The 18,648-nt window shown below is 35.1% G+C and overlaps 1 long non-coding RNA gene across 1 annotated transcript; it reads left to right on the forward strand.

The window, feature by feature from the left end:
• The first annotated feature begins 8,178 nt into the window (after window positions 1-8,178).
• Window positions 8,179-10,371, forward strand: LOC142170543 (uncharacterized). The gene is made up of 2 exons (XR_012699777.1): window positions 8,179-8,644; window positions 10,309-10,371. It is a non-coding gene; the product is annotated as an uncharacterized LOC142170543 (long non-coding RNA).
• Window positions 10,372-18,648: the final 8,277 nt, after the last annotated feature.

An 18,648-nucleotide genomic window follows, 5' to 3' on the forward strand; every position in this document is an offset into this window, starting at 1 on the left:
TCCACCCCGAAAATCTGGCGATGAAAATCCGGCGACCTCCCCACTACCGATCCACCGCCGTTGCTGCCACCCCTCAACCACCACTGCCTCTTGCCTCTTGTTTCTCCTTTCAAACCGGCCTTGAGCAAGGTTGTATTGTTGATATCATTGAAATCGAACTCGGATTCGCCGGAGTTCTTGGTTTCGATGAATATCAACAATAGAAGCTTGCTCGAACCGAGCAACCGCCAATTCTGGCGTACTACCGCTACTGCCCGAAAGTTTGAAGTTTGGTAATATCGATTCCCTTTCTCCCCCTTTTTTCTATATTTTGTGGTTGATTTTAGTATTTTAGTATAGGTTTAAGTTCTGTTAATCATTTCTTCTTTGTTAGTTAGTTTGATAATCACTTTCACAGATAATATAGGTTGAAATCCTAATCCTTTTTCATTTTTCTCTCCTCTTTGCTTTATGTTAAATTTAGCTTTAGTTTAATTTAGGTATAATTTTTTTTCTAAATTGTGTTGGTCATATGTTCAGTTTCTTTCATAACTACAGTTTGGTTGTGCTTGTTAACGATTTTCTTAATACTTGTATTAGCTCTATTCGATTTTGATTCATGTGATAAATTTGATTGAAGTTCGAATTAGCTAGTTAGTTTGGTTCTTTGTCGGAGAGATTCAATTGTTTACAATTATACTAGTCTTCTGTTGGCTTTTGTCAATTTTAATGTGATGAAATATAGTCCTTTAGTTGCTAATGTTAAAGTTGAGGGTGTAGAAAGGAATAATTGAGTAGAGTACATAGTTGGTAATTTTTACTATTTGAAGCATGCTAAGAGTATAACTACTCTTCTTATGTCTGAATTTAGTGAAAAGGATTGTCCTTTCTCCTATTTGGACAGTCCTTGGACATGTTTTTGGTGAGAAAAAGTAAGTCTTTTGGACATGTGCTTGATTTTCCTATTTATGGGGTCTCCTCTCACTCACTGGAAGGGGGACTCCATCACACATTTGTTGGACAGTTTTTACACCCTAAAAATACAATTTGAGAGTGAAAAATCAGCAACTAAAGCACCCTTTAGTAAGCTGAAATGGTGAGCTTTGTGAGTAAATTTTAGAGTGCAAACTTTTAGAAAAGTATAAGTCTTCTTTAGAGTTGGTTCTGGGTTTCTTCTCTAAGGTTTTCGGGCTGTTTTAAACACGAAACTGCTGTCATTTTCTGTTGTGTTTGCTGCTATTTTTTTCGTTACGGAGCTCCATTTTTCACTGCTGTATTTATTTTCTGCAATCCAGGTATTTCTCAAATTTTGCAATGCAGCTTTTTATATCCAATGAATGAGTATATGGGTCTCTTTCAGCTCATAGGATATACTCGATGTGCTTTACTGGAATGAATGAATATTTAGCGTGTTACTTATGTTTAAAGCATGTACATCTGTAATATTTGGTTAATATTCCATTTTTTCTTCACATATGTAGCTCAAACAACATTATGTGAAGTTTATCTAGTTAAAGAAAAGAAATATTTTGTTTTCCAGAAATATTTATATGTAGATGTTTAGTTTCTTTTGCCTTGGTTTCATATATTAAATGTTAGTCATTTTAATTCCCCTCTTAGTGTTGAAAAGGTAACATATAGTATTATGTCTCTTAGTAATATTTATGTTCATGGCAAGTTGATGAAATTGGAAAAAATATGTGGTTAAGTGTGCTGGTAGGTTGGAAAGAACTAGTGGAAAAATACCTTTGTGTTGTTAATATGTTGAATATCCATTATTTAAGAGTGAAACATGTGTTTTCCTAGGGACATGTTTAGGAACTCATATTTTTAATTCATTATTTTATCCTTAGTCTCATGTATTAGCTTTGGCTTCATTCTTTTCTTTTTTAAAAACGAAAGAAAATACTTTAGGTTGTTGTCACTCTTGTATTAGTTGCGTTTATTTCATGTTTTTGTTAACGGCTGGACGACAAAAGTTTGAACTAATCAAACCGGAGTAATAGACAAGAGTTTTGCCCAACCTTTAAAATAATACATATGTTATATATTCCATATTTTTAATTAAGATTTTTCTTTGTAAATTGGAATTATTTAATCACCCTTTAATAATTAATTTAAACGCTAGGCAATCAGTAGGCGCTCTTCAACTCACGGAGTCACTTACGTAGCGAGATCCTTAACATTCAATAAATTAATTCAATAATCTCATATCGTATCCATTAGTTTAATAAATTTCTAATTTAATTATAAAATTTGCTAAAATTGCGGATTAGCTTGCGTAGCGCGATACTTAATATTTTAGTAATTTCTTTAAGTGTAGTAAATTTCATTTCAAAAGTAATAATGTACTAATAATCTTTGTCATAACTGCGGATTCGCTTGCGTAGCGCTGTTATGATAAAATTAATAAATTTCGTCTCGATGCATTCGCTTACGTAGTGTGGATATGACATCTTATTATTCAAAATTTTCTCTAATTTTCCTAATAATCTTGATATAAAAGCGGCAGGTAAAAATATAAAAAGCATATAAATATCAATTTGTCCAAAATTAATTCAAGCCAAGTTCAAGTCAATAAAGCGTCCGTGCTAGAACCACGGGACTCGGGGAATGCCTTACACTTTCTCCCCGGTCAACAGAATTCCTTATTCGGACTTTGTTTTCGCAGACCAATAATAAAAGAGTCAAACCTTCCTTTGACTAGGGATTCAAATAAAAGGTGACTTGGAACACCAAAAAATCAATTCCAAGTGGCGACTCTGAATAACAAAAATAATCCCTATTTCAAAATTTGTCACTTTAATTGGAAAAACTCTTTAACCCACAAAATTCATAACACACATATCTTTTTGTGGGGGTAGAAAAGGGGTGTGACACCATGAACTAATGGTCCCGAGCTAAGTGGTCCGATCTCGGGCTAAGTGGGTCTATGTGGGCCCAACAGTTCAATTTTTTTTTAAAGAAATTTTGTTATCTAAGGCAATTCCTTGTAAAAACTATATTATAGAATTTTGAATTCAAATTTAAACACAAAAATATTGTAAAGAGATATTCAAAGCAATGCATTATAATTTTATTATAGCATTAGCAAAACATGGCAATATCTTTCTTAGTCTTCCCCCCCCCCCCCCCCAAGGAATGAGCACAATAAGGTGCTAATACACCATAAAGAAGAAAAAAACTAATCAAGATGTGCCAAAATACAAGTTACATATTAAATTTACATGGTATCTCTTACAAATTTCATAAATCCTTCAAGGTTCGGAGGAATTTCCATTGGTGGTGGCGGAAAAAAAGCTTGTTCATCACTGCTTTCGGGCGAAGATGCATCCTCCGCAAGTTCAGCTAGCATTTCTTCGTAAGATTCATCTACCTCTGGTTGTGATTCAGCAAGTCCGAAATTTCTTCGATCCGAACGGATCCAATCTCTGAAAATGACTGATTTTTCTAAGCTCTCCATCATAGACGCTCTATAATCACTGAGTCGAAGTATTGTTTGACTGAAAGTGCTATCCGATGTCACTATTGAAGCTTGAATGGTTAAAACTATCGAGATTGAGATGCCTGCCTCAAAACCAGTCATCCGAGTGGGGCCTTGCGACATAATGTCTCGTGCCATCCTTGAAGGAATCGGAAAGTATTTTTCTTTGTCCTTCCACCATTCTAAAATATTAAAGGAGCCATCGGGATTCACTTCCTCAATTCCTTGTGACAAATAAACTTCAAGCTCATTTAGTTGTGAACAATCACTAGTACTAGAACCTTGAGAACCCCTGAACCCGGCCCAAGCAGTAAGTGCTCTTACTCCCACAGTTTTTTTAGATGATTGAGAACTAGAAGAAGAAGGAGTTGGAACATTTGGTCTAGCATTATCTATTGCAATTTGATAAGCAATATAACTAGTTTGAGCATTTATTTTAATTGAGGCTTGTGCATCCGAAAGTGTAGACAACTCCTCATCTTCAAGTTCTAAACCATTATAAACAGATTGATATCAATATTGAGTACCTCCTAATTTCATAGCAGGATTTAACAAGGCAGCAACACCATAAATAGGGGGAATAGGGGAAAAAATATTTTTTAAATTTCTTTCTCATATAATCAATAGCTTGTTCATAAATTTCCCCACCCTCTGAAAAATAAGCAAACAGATTTGCAAGTTCTGCAAGATAAACTAAACAGTTAGAAATAGTAGGATAATATTGCCTAGAAAATTCATTTGTAGCAATATGAAATTTTTCTAAAAAATCTACAAGTATTTTAACATTATCCCAATCTGCATTTGTAAGGTGCCCATCATCATCACTTACATGAGCATTAAATATTGAGTTTATGGGGTTTCTATATTCATATGCAACAACTAAACTTTCATACATGTAATTCCATCTAGTTGGACAAAGTTTAGGAACCTTTCTTTCTCGTAGGCCAAATTGATCGCATCTTTTAAAATATTCTCTAAGTCTACTTCTACGATTTGAATAAAAATCTAGTGAAGAGCCATTTTAACCTTTTCAATTTCAATATTTAAAAGTCTCATATCCTCACCCATAATTAAATGGTAAATATGACAAATATATCTAACATGAAAAATATTCCTAAATGCAGGATTTAGTGTAGTGGTAAGCAAGGCTACCGCATTAGTGTTACTAGAAGCATTATCCATTGAAATTGATATTATTTATCGCTAATGCAAAAATATCTACAAATATTTGTAACCGTGCTAGAAATAAATTGCCCTGTGTGAAGTGAATTAATTATTCCATAAACGATAATGCACTTTTGCATTATCCAATCCTCATCAATCCAATTACTGGTAACAGTAAGATAATCACAATCATTACCACTTCTACCAATATCAGTAGTAATAGCAACACGACAATTAATATGAGTAAATAAATAGCGCAATATTGTTCATATTCATGTTTATATTTATAAATATCGCTCTTTATGGTTGTGCGAGGTCATCCTTTATAAGTAGAATTAAAAACTCATCTAATATAATGCACAAAGTGAGGGATAGAAGGAAAACTGTAGGCTAAGCATATAACAGTAACCATTTTTGCCAATTCTTCCCTATCTTTTCTTGGATCATAATATAAAATACCACCGGTAACAGTGTTAATTCGCGGTTGAAATTGATTTGACTAGGTACTAGGGTCAGGCTGACTAGGTACACTTGTCCCCCGACCGAAGCTTTTATATGAAGATATTTAACTTTATCTTGAGGGTGTAACATTATGTGTCTCCTCAAACTTCCCGTCCCCCCGATCAATATATTAAAAGCTAACTCTTTGCCGCAAGTTTTACACTTAGCTTTATTTTTTTCTCTTATTTGAATAAAAAATGGCCAAACAAGAGATGTTTCGGCTTGTTTAGAAGGTTGTCTAGAAAAGGTAGGGGTAGTAAAAGGGGGGGGTTAGACGGGACATCATTTGGATTAGTTGGGTTAACTTCAGCAACAGGACTAGTGGGTGTATCGTTATCTGGTTGCGTTTCATCCAAATCTATTTCCTGCTCATTATCTTCATCAATAGTTGGATTACCATAAGGAGCATTCATATATTCATGGTCTAATTGTTCACCACCTCCATCATTATGCAAATATTGAATCTCAGTAAATTATAATAAAGTATTATCACTATCAAGAATAGGAGCAGGTTTGTGATGCTTTATTCATGTTTGGAGAGCGAGTCTTGCTCCGAGTTTCACCTATGAAGGGTGTGATGAGGTTCGAGAAGAAGGGAAAGTTTATCCCTAGGTATATCAGACCTTTTGAGATCCTTGAGAAGATTGTAGAGGTGGCCTACAAGCTTGCCTTGCCACCTAGTTTATCTGTGGTTCATCCGATGTTTCCATGTCTCTATGTTACAGATGTATTATGGTGATCCATCTCATGTTCTAGACTTTAGCATAGTCTAGTTGGATGAGGATTTGACTTACATTAGCATAGTCTAGTTGGATGAGGATTTGACTTACATTGAGGAGTCCGTGGCTATCTTGGACCGGCAAGTCCGGAAGTTGAGATCAAAGAATATTGCTTCAGTGAAGGTTCAATGGAGTGGTTATCCGGTCGAGGAGGCGAGCTGGAAAACCGAGCACAACATGCGAATTCGTTATCCTCATCTATTCACCACTTCAGGTACGTCCTTATACACGTTCGAGGACGAACATTTATTTTAAGAGGAGGAGAATGTAACGACCCGATCATTTATTTTGTGTAATTTCACCCTATTATCCTTTTTATTTTTTCACATATCTGTGTTTATATCTATATGACTTGCGAGGTTGATTAATTTTGTTCCGAAAAGCTTTCGGGTTGATTTGTCCCTTGATTATAGACTTAGAAGTTTAAATTTGAAAAGTTGACCAAACTTTGACTTTTGTGAAAACAACCCCAAAACTGTGTTTTTCATATCGTGATTTCGGACTTGGGCGTATGTCCAGAATTGATTTTGGAAGTCCGTAGGTTGATTTGTGTTGATTTGCCGAAATTTGGTAATTTTAAGTTGAAAAGTTTGACCGTAGGTTGACTTTTAGCTATTGAGCTCGGAATTCAATTTTGGGACTTGGAATAGGTCTATTATGGCATATAGAACTTGTTTGCAAAATTTGGCATCGTTCGGAGTGGATTTGATAGGATTCATACGCTTAATTGAAATTTTAGAAGTTCTTGAAAATCACTTTGAAAATCATGCGTTTTAGAGTTCAATTCATAGTTTTAGATGTTATTTTTGTATTTTGATTGTGCGAGCGAGTTTGTATGATGTTTTTAGACTTGTGTGAATGTTTGACTAAGAACATAGTGTTAAATATTAGAAATCAAGACATAGTGTTAAAACCAAGGGCCAGAAGTCTTGGTAAAAAGGCACCAGAGGAAACACAAACCGACAAAAGGCAAGGCAACCGGAGCAAGGGGGAAAACAGATAAGATTCTGTAATTTCTAGCTTAGTCTAGCTTCTTATTTTTTTAAGCATGATGTAATAAGGAGGTCAGCAAACAGTAAAAGTAGCATGCAACAACAGTAACATTGCAATCCCATGGTAGTCCCAGCTACCAAGACTTCCCGAACTACATTGACCTGATTCCTGTTTAGCCCAGGATATGTAGGAAACCTTTGAAGCAAAGGTTCGGTCAAATCTTTTTCAAAAAATGCTTCACACGGAGTACTCGGATGGGCAAAAATCGCTCGCTTTATCTTTGCACGAAAACCCTTCGTGTCTTCGGGCAAAGAGGGGCAGCTGTAAGCACGTGATTTTTGCCCAATATGAGAATTACTCCCAAAAAAAATGATTTTTCTTTGATGTGCAATTTTGTGATATTTTGTGATATTTTGAATAATTATTTGTATTTGTCTGTGCATGTTTATTTGCTAAATTAATAAAAAATATAAAAATATGTCGCATTTTGCATGTTGGATTTAATTCTACAATTGATAATAATTAAATTTGTTTTACAAAAATATAAAAATTACAAAAATAGGCATCGTGTGCATTTTTAGCATTTAATGTCCAAATATACAATTTTATGCTTAATTAATACTTAATTGTGCGTTAATTGTTATTGGGAGTTAATTTGCGCTTTTATAACTTAATTTAGTTCTTAATAATAGTTTAAGTATTTTTATAATTTAGTTTTAGAAAAATAAAAGAAGAAAAGAGAGCGAAAATATAAATAAAGTCGGAATTGGGCCTTTTCTTCAATTTCAAGCCACAGGCCCAAAAAATGGCCCAATCTTCCCTACGACCCAGTCCATTTCGAACTGGGTCAACCCGGTCCATAACCCAACACCCTATTATCTTGCATTTCAAAAAATAAAACAAAGAAATACAAAAAAAAAAGAATAGTAAACCCTAAAAATGCCTAAGCATCCCCCCCCCATTTCTCCTTCTTCTTCCTCAAAACTCCAAAGCACAACCATGGCTGCCCTCACCAACATCGACCACCCTCCACCACGAACACCCCCTCACGTCGTCACACTCACACACACATGCACAAACAAACGACACAACAGTCCATCGCCCCAACGTTGTTTCTCCATTGAAGCTCAAGCTCGACCATGGACTACCTGTTGCTTCTGCTTCAGCGTCCTCTTAGTTGCTGCCTCACTTCGTCTTCTTCAGCTCGAATAGCCATAGCCACTGCTTCGTCGTCCTCCACACCGTAGCCGATGCTCCTCCACACCGTCGACACTGTTCCTCCTCCTAGCTCCATAAACTCAGTCACGTCCAAACAACCCCGTCGCGGCCAGCTGCTCCTGTTCTGCGAGCTTCATTTTCTTCGTGCTGCTGCCATGGTTGTCGCTGCTATTGCTTCAACTTTCTTCTACTGCTGCTCGCGTTTCATGGCTGCTGTCGCGACTGCGTCTTCTCTTCGTCGCCGCGGCTATCGCCGCTAATTCCTCCGTCGAGCTGCTGTTGTTTCTGCCTTCATCAAGGCTCGTTGATGCTGTTTCTCCTCCTTCTACTAAGCAGCTGCTCCCAGCCCACACGACCCTATGTGCACGTCGAACAGTTGAAAACAAACCACGCTGCTGCATCGACTATTGCTTCACTTCGGCGTCAACTCCAGTCGAGTTCGCGTACATGGATGAGTTTTGGTCGATGTCGTCGATCACTGTTCGAGTTCGTTGTTGGTTGGTCGTTTGTTCGTCGTTTCAATCCGGTTGGTAGATTTTGAGTTTTATTTTTTGCCCGTAATTTGTTTGATATTTTTCGGATCCAAAATCGATAAATGATTCAATTCTTGTTTTGTTTGTTCATCATTGAAATAATTTTTTTTAGTTTGTTTATATGTTTGGTTGGTTTAATTTTCAGATTCAAATCAAAATTTAATTAATTGATTTTCAGTTTATTTCATGTTAATTTAATTTTTGCAAAAAAAAAAAGGAATTGTTAGTTTAGGTTTAATATTGTTAGATTTAGTTTAAATCGCTTGAATCCGTTGTTTGTTTAATATAGATTTCATTCATGATCATGTATCTTTGTTATATTTTTTTTGTTGGATTTAATTAAGAAAGATTAATTGATTATTTGAAGATTAATGATTTGAATATGTTTATTTGTTTTGTTTAAGTTCAATTCGAAATTTGAATAAAATTTGTTATTGTGGTTGAATCTTTTCATTCATGTTCATACTTTGTTTGATTGATCTTGAATCCGAAATTTGTATAGTTTGATTTTCTTATTTCTTGTTTATCATTTGTGATTATTTCTTGAATTGGTCTCATAATCTTGTTTAAAGTTTAATATAAGAATTGTTTGTTGTAATGTTGTTAGAGTTGATTTTAAGTTCAATATTATTGAATTTAAGAATCTAAATATACTTGTTTGATTGTTGTTGTTTAAATCCGAAAAATAGGTTTGTTGTTGCTAAAAATATTGTTCAATCAAATTTTAGTTGTTCTTGGTTGTTCAATTTGTGTTCATGTGATTTGTTGTTGAAATGTTGTTAAAATCATGTTCATGTGATATTGTTGTTATGATGTTCATCCGTGTTTATATTATTGTTTGAACATTGTTAGAAATTGATCATATTGTCTATATTTTGGTTAAGTTTGATTAATTGATGTGTTATAGCTGATGGGTAGTTTGGTAAATTCGTAGTACGTTCAGGGGTAGTTTGGTAATTTCAGTAAGGTCGGAGGGGGTAGTTTAGGAATTGTACATTTTGTAATTATTTATTTGAAAGCATGGGGGACAAAATGAAATGGGGTGGGTTGTGATATGATTATTTAATATAAAGGGGGACAAGATTTAAATTAAAGGGGAATCTTGCATTATTTTAAATAAAGCATGGGGGACAAAATATAATGGGGTGGTGTGATATATTTATTTAATGTAATGGGGATGAGTGAGAATATAATGGGTTTGGTAGAGAAAGGGATTGATTTTAATTGATTAAAGGGTGGGGATTATATATAGAGAGGTCTGAAAAATCAGAAAAGGGGAAGAAATACAGATAGAAAAAAAAGAGAGATTGAAAAAAGCTGAACATTTATTCCGAAAAAAAAACATTGAAACTCTCAAGAAAAGAAAAACATACAAAGAAAAAAAAAAGTTGAAAATTAGAAGAGAAAGTAGGACACACCTGATAAATATTCTGGTATACAGGTGTAGAAATTAAGGGTTGAAGATTAACTAGCCTTTCAAAAATCTGAAAATTTCCCTTGGTTTCTGTCCATTATTTTCGGCATTCCTGGATTTTATTTTGAATTTTTCAAAGCTGTCACTGGGATTTTCGTTGACTGGTTATTGCTGGTTATTGTTGCTGTTGCTGTGTTACGTATTACGTTGCTGACTTTCTTCTTCTTATATTGACAATATCAGGTACACAACTGTAATTTTGGCATTTTGTAAGCTGAAATGAAGAATGGAGTGTTAAATTTTTAATTTAGTTTAATTTAATTTTTTGTATTGTATTTAGGTTATTCATGTATTATTATTCTGTAAATCACTGTCATCGGCATAACTAGGCATATTATAGCGACATATTAAATAACGCCTTTACCAGATTATTAGGAAATATATTTAAGCCTGATTATTAATTAAAACTGTTTAAATAAAAATTATAGAAGAAATAACGTAAAAATGGCGTTATTGAATCAGTTTGGCAAAAATTAACTAAGTTCCTTATTCATAAGGTTTTTCGTCAACGATAAGTTAATCCGAATCATGTAGTCAATTTCAGTTATAACATGAATTAGTTTGCGAACAAGTATTAGGACATGATGAATTAAAACAAAGTTAGTTAATGTTAAATTGTTTAAATTTTTAGAAATATGATTTAGTACTCAAGTTTTTATTTTTATTTCTTTCAATTTTCAGTATTTGTAAATAATTAGTTTCAATAAGCTTAAGTCTTACTAACAATTTGAATTTTAATCCAACTATGGGATAATTAGTTTTTTTTATTTTTATTTTTTTACTTTTCGATAATTCCATGTTGTATTTATGATTATAATTTTATTACTTTCTGTTAATATTTGTTTTTCTCTTCTATTTAATATGTCATTTTCAAGAATGTAGATATTGATTTTATATTTATAAAAAACTTAGTAATAATAAAAAGGTAGTCATTAAAGGATATTCTTAAAGGATTTCACTAAAAATAAATAGATAGTCTTACTAACAATATGAATTTTAATCCAACTATGGGATAATTAGTTTTTTTTTTTACTTTTCGATAATTCCATGTTGTATTTATGATTATAATTTTATTACTTTCTGTTAATATTTGTTTTTCTCTTCTATTTAATATGTCATTTTCAAGAATGTAGATATTGATTTTATATTTATAAAAAACTTAGTAATAATAAAAAGGTAGTCATTAAAGGATATTCTTAAAGGATTTCGCTAAAAATAAATAGATGTAAATAATACAAATTTACAGGATTCTCCAATCTCATTTATTTATTTAATTACTTAAAAAAAATTACTTAGAATTTGGGATGGATTGTTTAGTGAATTTCACTTCCTTCCCCAAAGATAATGACGCGCTAGACTCTTTAGGCGCGATTTAATTAATTTTACCTTCTTAAACTCGGATGCGCATTTCATGCGACCCAAATCTAAATCCTAAAACATCAAATAAAATATGTTTCGTATTGTGGGTGCATTTCATGTGACACAATCCAAAGATATGTTTTAAGCGATGTTCACATTCCTAAAAAATAATAATTATAATAATAAAGCGGTAAAAGATAAAATTTGCACATGGTTCATAATTGTATTAAAAATCAGATAAATAAGCCGAATATAACAGTTGAGCGACCGTGCTAGAACCACGGAACTCGGGAATGCCTAACACCTTCTCCCGGGTTAACAGAATTCCTTATCCGGATTTCTGGTACGCAGACTGTAATATAGAGTCATTCTTTTCCTCGATTCGGGATTAAAATTGGTGACTTGGGACACCCTAAATCTCCCAAGTGGCGACTCTGAAATAATTAAACCAATCCCGTTTCGACTGTCCTTTAATTGGAAAAAACTCCCTACGCACCTCGCGGTGCCGGAAAAAGGAGGTGTGACAGCTCTGGCGACTCTGCTGGGGACTTTTGTCAACCCAGAACCACTGGTTCAGGGTTAGAAATTCGAGCTTAGATAAATTGTTATATTTGGTTTTATCTGATTTTTACATGTTTGAGCCTAATGTGCTAAATGTTACTTTTACTGCTTTGATATTATTTGAACTGTACATATAAATTGTGACGAACCCTTCTCTTCTTACCTCCGGGGAGAAGCTCGCTGGTCGAGACTCCCTATTCTGTTAGTGTCAATACCTGAAATAAGAAAGAGGTCGGACAAGTTACAAAGTCGGACGATCCCGCGGGTCCCCGGTACGTAGCCCCCTCCTCGACTCGAGTTGTCCACTCGGGTACACAGTCTAGAACAAATACCCAGGTTATGAACTTAGAATAACTCAGCTTCATGCCGGATCCCTAGTAGGAACGTTTGTTTGCATCACGTGCATCTGACTTTGGAGGCTCAACACGGGTGTTGAGTCTGTCTAGGACAGGTGTACCAAAAAAATAAAAATGATCATCCTGATGCATCTTACTTGCTGCTACTTGCGCATTTATTTGATTCGGACTTGTGTGTAGACCGATTTTTGAATATCAGGAATATTGTGAAATTGAAAAAAAAGAAAAAAAAAGAAAGAAATAGCTGTTAGGGAATTGATTGTTTATTTCTGGAAAAAAAAAACAATGCCCAAATACTGTCAAAAACTCTGCCGAAATTTTGAGAAAATGAGAAAAAAAAATGTCTTATTAGTTTGTTTTATTAAAAGCAAAGGAAAAATAGAAAAAAAAGTCGTTGTTCTGTCTTGTTTTTTTTGTAAAAAAAATAATAAAAAAAAAATAGTTTGTCTTGCCAAGAAAATTCAAAGTAAAATTCCAAAAGATATGTCTTGCAAAATATATATATATAAATCTTTATTTTCCATTATTGATTTCTTTAAAAAGTCTTTTAATTGTTTCTTTTAAAAAAAATATATATATATATATATAAAAATAAAAATAAAAATATTTTCTTTGAAAAAAAAAATCGAAAATATTTTGATTCTTCTTTCAAAATTGAAAAGAAAATTCAAAATTCAAAAAAATATTTTTTAGAAGCATTTCTTTTATTAAAGGTAAAATTCCAAAAATATTTTCTTTCTTCTTTAGAATAAGAGAAAACAAATGAAAATTCAGACAAAAAATATTTTCCTTTTACTTTTGAAATTCTCAAAGTTCAAATCAAAAGAAAAGGAATTCTTAGAAGTCTTTCTTTCAAAAAGAAAATCAATCAAAAATCCAAAAAAAAAAATACTTCCTTTCTTCTTTTAAAGCAGTTCTTTCACAAATTCAAAAAAAATAATAATTTAAAATTAGTTTATTTACTTTATTCATGGCAGCCCGAACTACGCGGGTTTGATTCTCACCGGATGTGAGATACGTAGGCAACCCTCATCGGGTCCAACCCCCTTTTTGCTAAAATAGCCAAAAACCAATAAATAAATAAAAAACGTGTCAAAATTTTAATTTTTGTCATAAATAAGTCATGCGGTGTCCAACCTCTCCTTTTGCTAAAAAAATAGCCAAAAAAAAATGTCAAATTTTAATTTTGTCATAAAGAAGTCGGGTGACGCTGTTTTATCAAGACATAGCCGAATGTTCCCGAAAGGGACGCCGGAAGGCTGACTTTGCATAAACAGCCACCTTTGGGTTATTTTTTAAAAATTTGGTCCGGTTGACCCACACAGCCTTAAAAATCTTCGTCCCCGAGGCGTTGAAAGGCCGTGTTTGCAATATTGAGTTTTCTAATTTGAAAAATGATAAAAAGAGTCATAAAGAAGTCGGGTGACGCTATTTTATCAAGACATAGCCGAATGTTCCCTAAAGGGACGCCGGAAGGCTGACTTTGCATAAACAGCCACCTTTTGGGTCATGTTTAGGATTTTTGGTCTAGTTGACCCACACAGCCTTAAAAATCTTCGTCCCCGAGGCGCTGAAGGGCCGTGTTTGCAACACCACGATTTCATTGTAATTTGAAAAGAAAAAAAAACAAAGAGTCAGCGGTCAGGTGAATACCGTTTGGATTTTTGGTCAAAATAAGTCGAGCCAGCTTCGACCGCGTCTTAAACCGTTCTTGCCGAAATAGCCTTAGAGTATCTTTCAGTTGTCGAAAGGCTATTTTCGTAAAAGAATGAACAAGTTTGTAAAGTGTCATAAAATAATCCTCTCCGGCCTCAAAATTTGGAAGGGCCACATTTGCAAAAATAACCGTTCGGTTGCATTTGTCAAACGGAGAAAGGAAGCTGGCCGTTTGTTTTTGGAGTTTGTAAATCTTTTAATTAGAATATGTGGGTTGTTTGATTTTCGAGTTTGTAGGTCATCTTCAAACCTTTGAAACCCAGTTTATTTTAATATGAAAATTGAAAAAAATGATTAGTATTGTTTATCTTTTATTGGTCTGAACTACGCAAGGTCTGATTCATGCGGGGTCATAATACGTAGGCAATCTCCATAAGATTCGGCCACAACAAAAAAAATGAAAAAAAAATCGAAAAAAAAGGAAAAGAAAAAAAAAGAAAAAAAAAGGAAAAGATGTTGTTAATAATGAGGACCGACTGAGTCCATTTTAACTTGTTGTTTTGAACCACAAAGAAAGAAGGTGGTTGGTTTGTGGTAAGCCGGACAATGACACCCAGAATATCGATAACAAAAAATCCGGTCTTTTATTATTTCCATTCATCTTTTTGTTTGATCCTTTTATCATTTTGTTTAGCGCCGATTCTAGTAACATGACATGCGCACACAGTTTGGGCCTAGTCTTTAAAGTTAATCATAAAACTCCGGAAAGGCAATCAGAACATTTAAAGGAAATAAGAACGGTTTGAGATTATTTGAAGCCCGAGTCATGTGGAACTGGGGCAAGTAAAACATAAAGAAAATCATTAAATGCAAGATTCGCCAAATTGGCATGAGGGTCGTTCATAAGAGTGAGAGTGTCGCCCAACGGTGCTTTAGAAATGACAAATGAAAAAGCAAGTGTTTAACATAATTGTCAAGTCCAGCACCATCGGAAGAGGCTATAAATCTATGTTCAATTGTGTTGTTTGCACTTGACATGTTTTGAAGACTGGAATGACGAAGGCATTTTGTTCTGCTACCTAAACACTTTATCCTTCATTACCCCTTTTGAGCCTTATTTATTTTCTTTCATACCCCTTGTTCGGAATCAATAGCAACGACTAGGAAATACGAGCCTGGAAGGTAAAGAAAAAAATAAAAAAAAACGAAAAAAAAAGAAGAAGAGAAAAATGATAACAAAAAAAAAAGTCAAATGAAAACAAAGGAATTAGGAACTACGATCGACCTGATTCCTCAAAGAGGATACGTAGGCGCCTCACGGCTCGGTCATGGTGTTAAATTTTTTTTTTTTTTTAAAATATATATAAATAAATAATCCCCAAGCAAGAAACTGGGGCAAGGGTTGCGTTTGTTGTAAACAAATATGATTCCGAAGGTTGAAATTTTAAAACCCCAAATTTATTTTGTTTTTGAGCCTTAAATACCCTTTCTTTCTAGCCTATCCAAAACCCACATTACAGTCCAAAGAAAGACCTTCTGATCAGTTTTCAAAAGATGCCAAGTCAGACAAATGAGAGTCTTACCGGCGAACATAATATTTTGTTCCACAGCAGAAAGAGTCATACCGGCAACACTCCAAATCCCCAGCAGGAAAGTGATACAAATGAGAGAGTCTTATCGGTGAAAATCTTTACGGACACCGTAAGGCGATGAAAGCTGAGAGAAAAACCAAAATGAGAGAGACTTGATAGTGAAAACCCTTTGGGCACTACAAGTCGAATAAGATTGAGAATCAGATGGGGAATCGCCAAATGAAGATCTTGAAAGATGATTGACGGTAGAGGATAGGCCACATGTGCATGTCATGACCATTAGAGTCGGTATCTGCATTTGATAGGTTTTTATTTATGGTTTCTTTTGTTAAAGAGTCATCTTTTTCCTTTGTCCTTTTATTCTGTTCCCTTTTATCTTTTTCCTTTCATAGAAAAATTCCCCAATAGAGTCTGTTTGGTCAGAACAAGTGTGAATTGACTTCAAAATATGCCATCAGCTTTCCAATTATGCAAGATGAGATCTGACTAGTACATCCAAGTGGTATAGTCAGCAAGGAACAAGCGCGAGGCCAGTGTCAAAAAGATATCCCCAGCAAAAGGGAATTGACAAAAGGATTGACGAGTCTCAAGAGGGATACCCTTGCCGAAATCAAAGGTTATAAACCTCAAGGCCAAGGCCCGTGGACGAACAAGGAGAGCAATGAGCATGATTTGGGAAATTCATGCGAGACTAAAAGGTCGAAAAAATGCAAGTTTCCGAGCCATGCCACGAAAGAAGAGGGATATCCCCAGCAGAAAGGAATTATCCCCAGCAAACAATATCATCCCCACCAAGTTTTGGAACGCAGAGCAAGGAAGGAAAAAGGGAAAACCATCCCAGTAGGAGTATCACAACCAACCACCACGTTTTAAACTAACAAATTTTGTTTGATTTGAAACAGGTAAAGGAAATGGCATTGATGCCAGAAATGCATGCCACAAGGGATATCATCAAACTAGGGCAGAAAATTTTCCTTCCATTTAGAAAATTTTCTGGAAGTCAGGTACCCATTCGAGGAAAAATAAAAATAACACCAGTCTCAAGGGAAGTGGTCTTTGAACCAGTGTTGCCCCCAACATAATAAGTTTCAATGGAGGAAGTTGTTCCCCAGCAGACAGAACAAAGGGATGACACTTGTGCTCAGAAAAGCAAAAGGCCAGTATCATTCCCAACAGCCTTCCAAAGAGTGAAGCACTAGTTCTGAAGGAATCAGAATCCTCCAGCAGTGTTATCCTCGACAGCGTTATCCCCAGCTGATAACATTCCATCCCCCAACAGGTAAGTAAATAATTCCCCAACACTGTTATCCCCAACAGTTTCGAGGAGTCCAACACAAGTTTGGTGAAAATCGGTGTCCTCAGCGGTTCCTTTCGGGGAAAGGCAAAACGAGTTTTAAGGGAGGTAGTCTTCGAAGGAAGAAGCTAGCAAGAGAAAAAAAGAGAAAAAAAAAGAAAAGAAAAATAAGGGAAGTAGTTTGCAGAGGAATGAAGCATCCTACTTAAAAGGAGGTAATTTTGGAAGGAGTAAGATAACATATTTACTCAGCAGAGTTATCCTCAGCAGTGTTAGCCCCAGCAGGGTTACTCAGCAGTTCGCAGTGTTATCCCCAGCTGATCATCGAGATGTAGAAGCATCTTCGACAGAGTTTCGACCAAGTTTCAAGAGGGTCGGACAACCCAGAGTGGGTAAAGAAGAAAAGGAAAATTCATCCCCAGCAAAATAATCCCCAGCAGTTTCGAGGGAAGACAACACAGGTAAGTAAATAATTCAGGAATAAGGAAATGGTTTACCCATAGGAGAGGCATTTCCTCCTAAGTTTGTTTTACCCATAGGAGACGCATTTCCTCCTAAGTTTGTTTTTACCCATAGGAGAGGCATTTCCTCCTAAGTTTAGTTTCACCCATAGGAGAGGCATTTCCTCCTAAGTTTAGTTTTACCCCATAGGAGAGGCATTTCCTCCTAAGTTTATTTTTTTACCCATAGGAAATGCATTTCCTCCTAAAGTTTAGTTTTACCCCTAGGATACGCACTTCCTAAGATTATTTTTACCCATAGGAGAGGCATTTCCTCCTAAGTTTGTTTTTACCCATAGGAGATGCATTTCCTCCTAAGTTTAGTTTTACCCATAGGAGAGGCATTTCCTCCTAAGTTTATTTTTACCCATAGGAGAGGCATTTCCTCTTAAGTTTAGTTTTACTCATAGGAGAGGCATATACTCCTAAGTTTGTTTTACCCATAGGAGAGGCATATCCTCCTAAGTTTAGTTTTACCCATAGGAAAGGCATTTCCTCCTAAGTTTAGTTTTACCCATAGGAAAGGCATTTCCTCCTAAAGTTTGAAATCAGGAGCCCGCCTGAAGAGAAGAGTGGCGTTTTTATTTTTCAAAGTTGTTGTTGAAGTTAGGCGCCCACCTGGATAACAAGGGAATACATTTCTGTTTTCATTTCATGTTCTAGGTTGCCCACCAGTATAATGCGGGAATACATTTTGTCTTTTCATTTCATGTTCTAGGTCGCCCACCAGTATAATGCGGGAATACATTTCTGTTCTAGGTCGCCCACCAGTATAATGCGGGAATACATTTCATGTTCTAGGTCGCCCACCAGTATAATGCGGGAATACATTTCTGTCTTTTCATTTCTGTTCTAGGTCGCCCACCAGTATAATGCGGGAATACATTTCATGTTCTAGGTCGCCCACCAGTATAATGCGGGAATACATTTCAATTCTAGGTCGCCCACCAGTAAAATGCGGGAATACTTTTAAGTTCTAGGTTGCCCACCAGTAAAATGCGGGAATACATTTAAGTTCTAGGTCGCCCACCAGTAAAATGCGGGAATACATTTAAGTTCTAGGTCGCCCACCAGTAAAATGCGGGAATATATTTAAGTTCTAGGTCGCCCACCAGTATAATGCGGGAATACTTTTAAGTTCTAGGTCGCCCACCAGTAAAATGCGGGAATATATTTAAGTTCTAGGTCGCCCACCAGTATAATGC

Source organism: Nicotiana tabacum, chromosome 16 (genome assembly GCF_000715075.1).
Source record: "Nicotiana tabacum cultivar K326 chromosome 16, ASM71507v2, whole genome shotgun sequence".
NCBI classification, from domain to species: Eukaryota; Viridiplantae; Streptophyta; class Magnoliopsida; order Solanales; family Solanaceae; genus Nicotiana; species Nicotiana tabacum.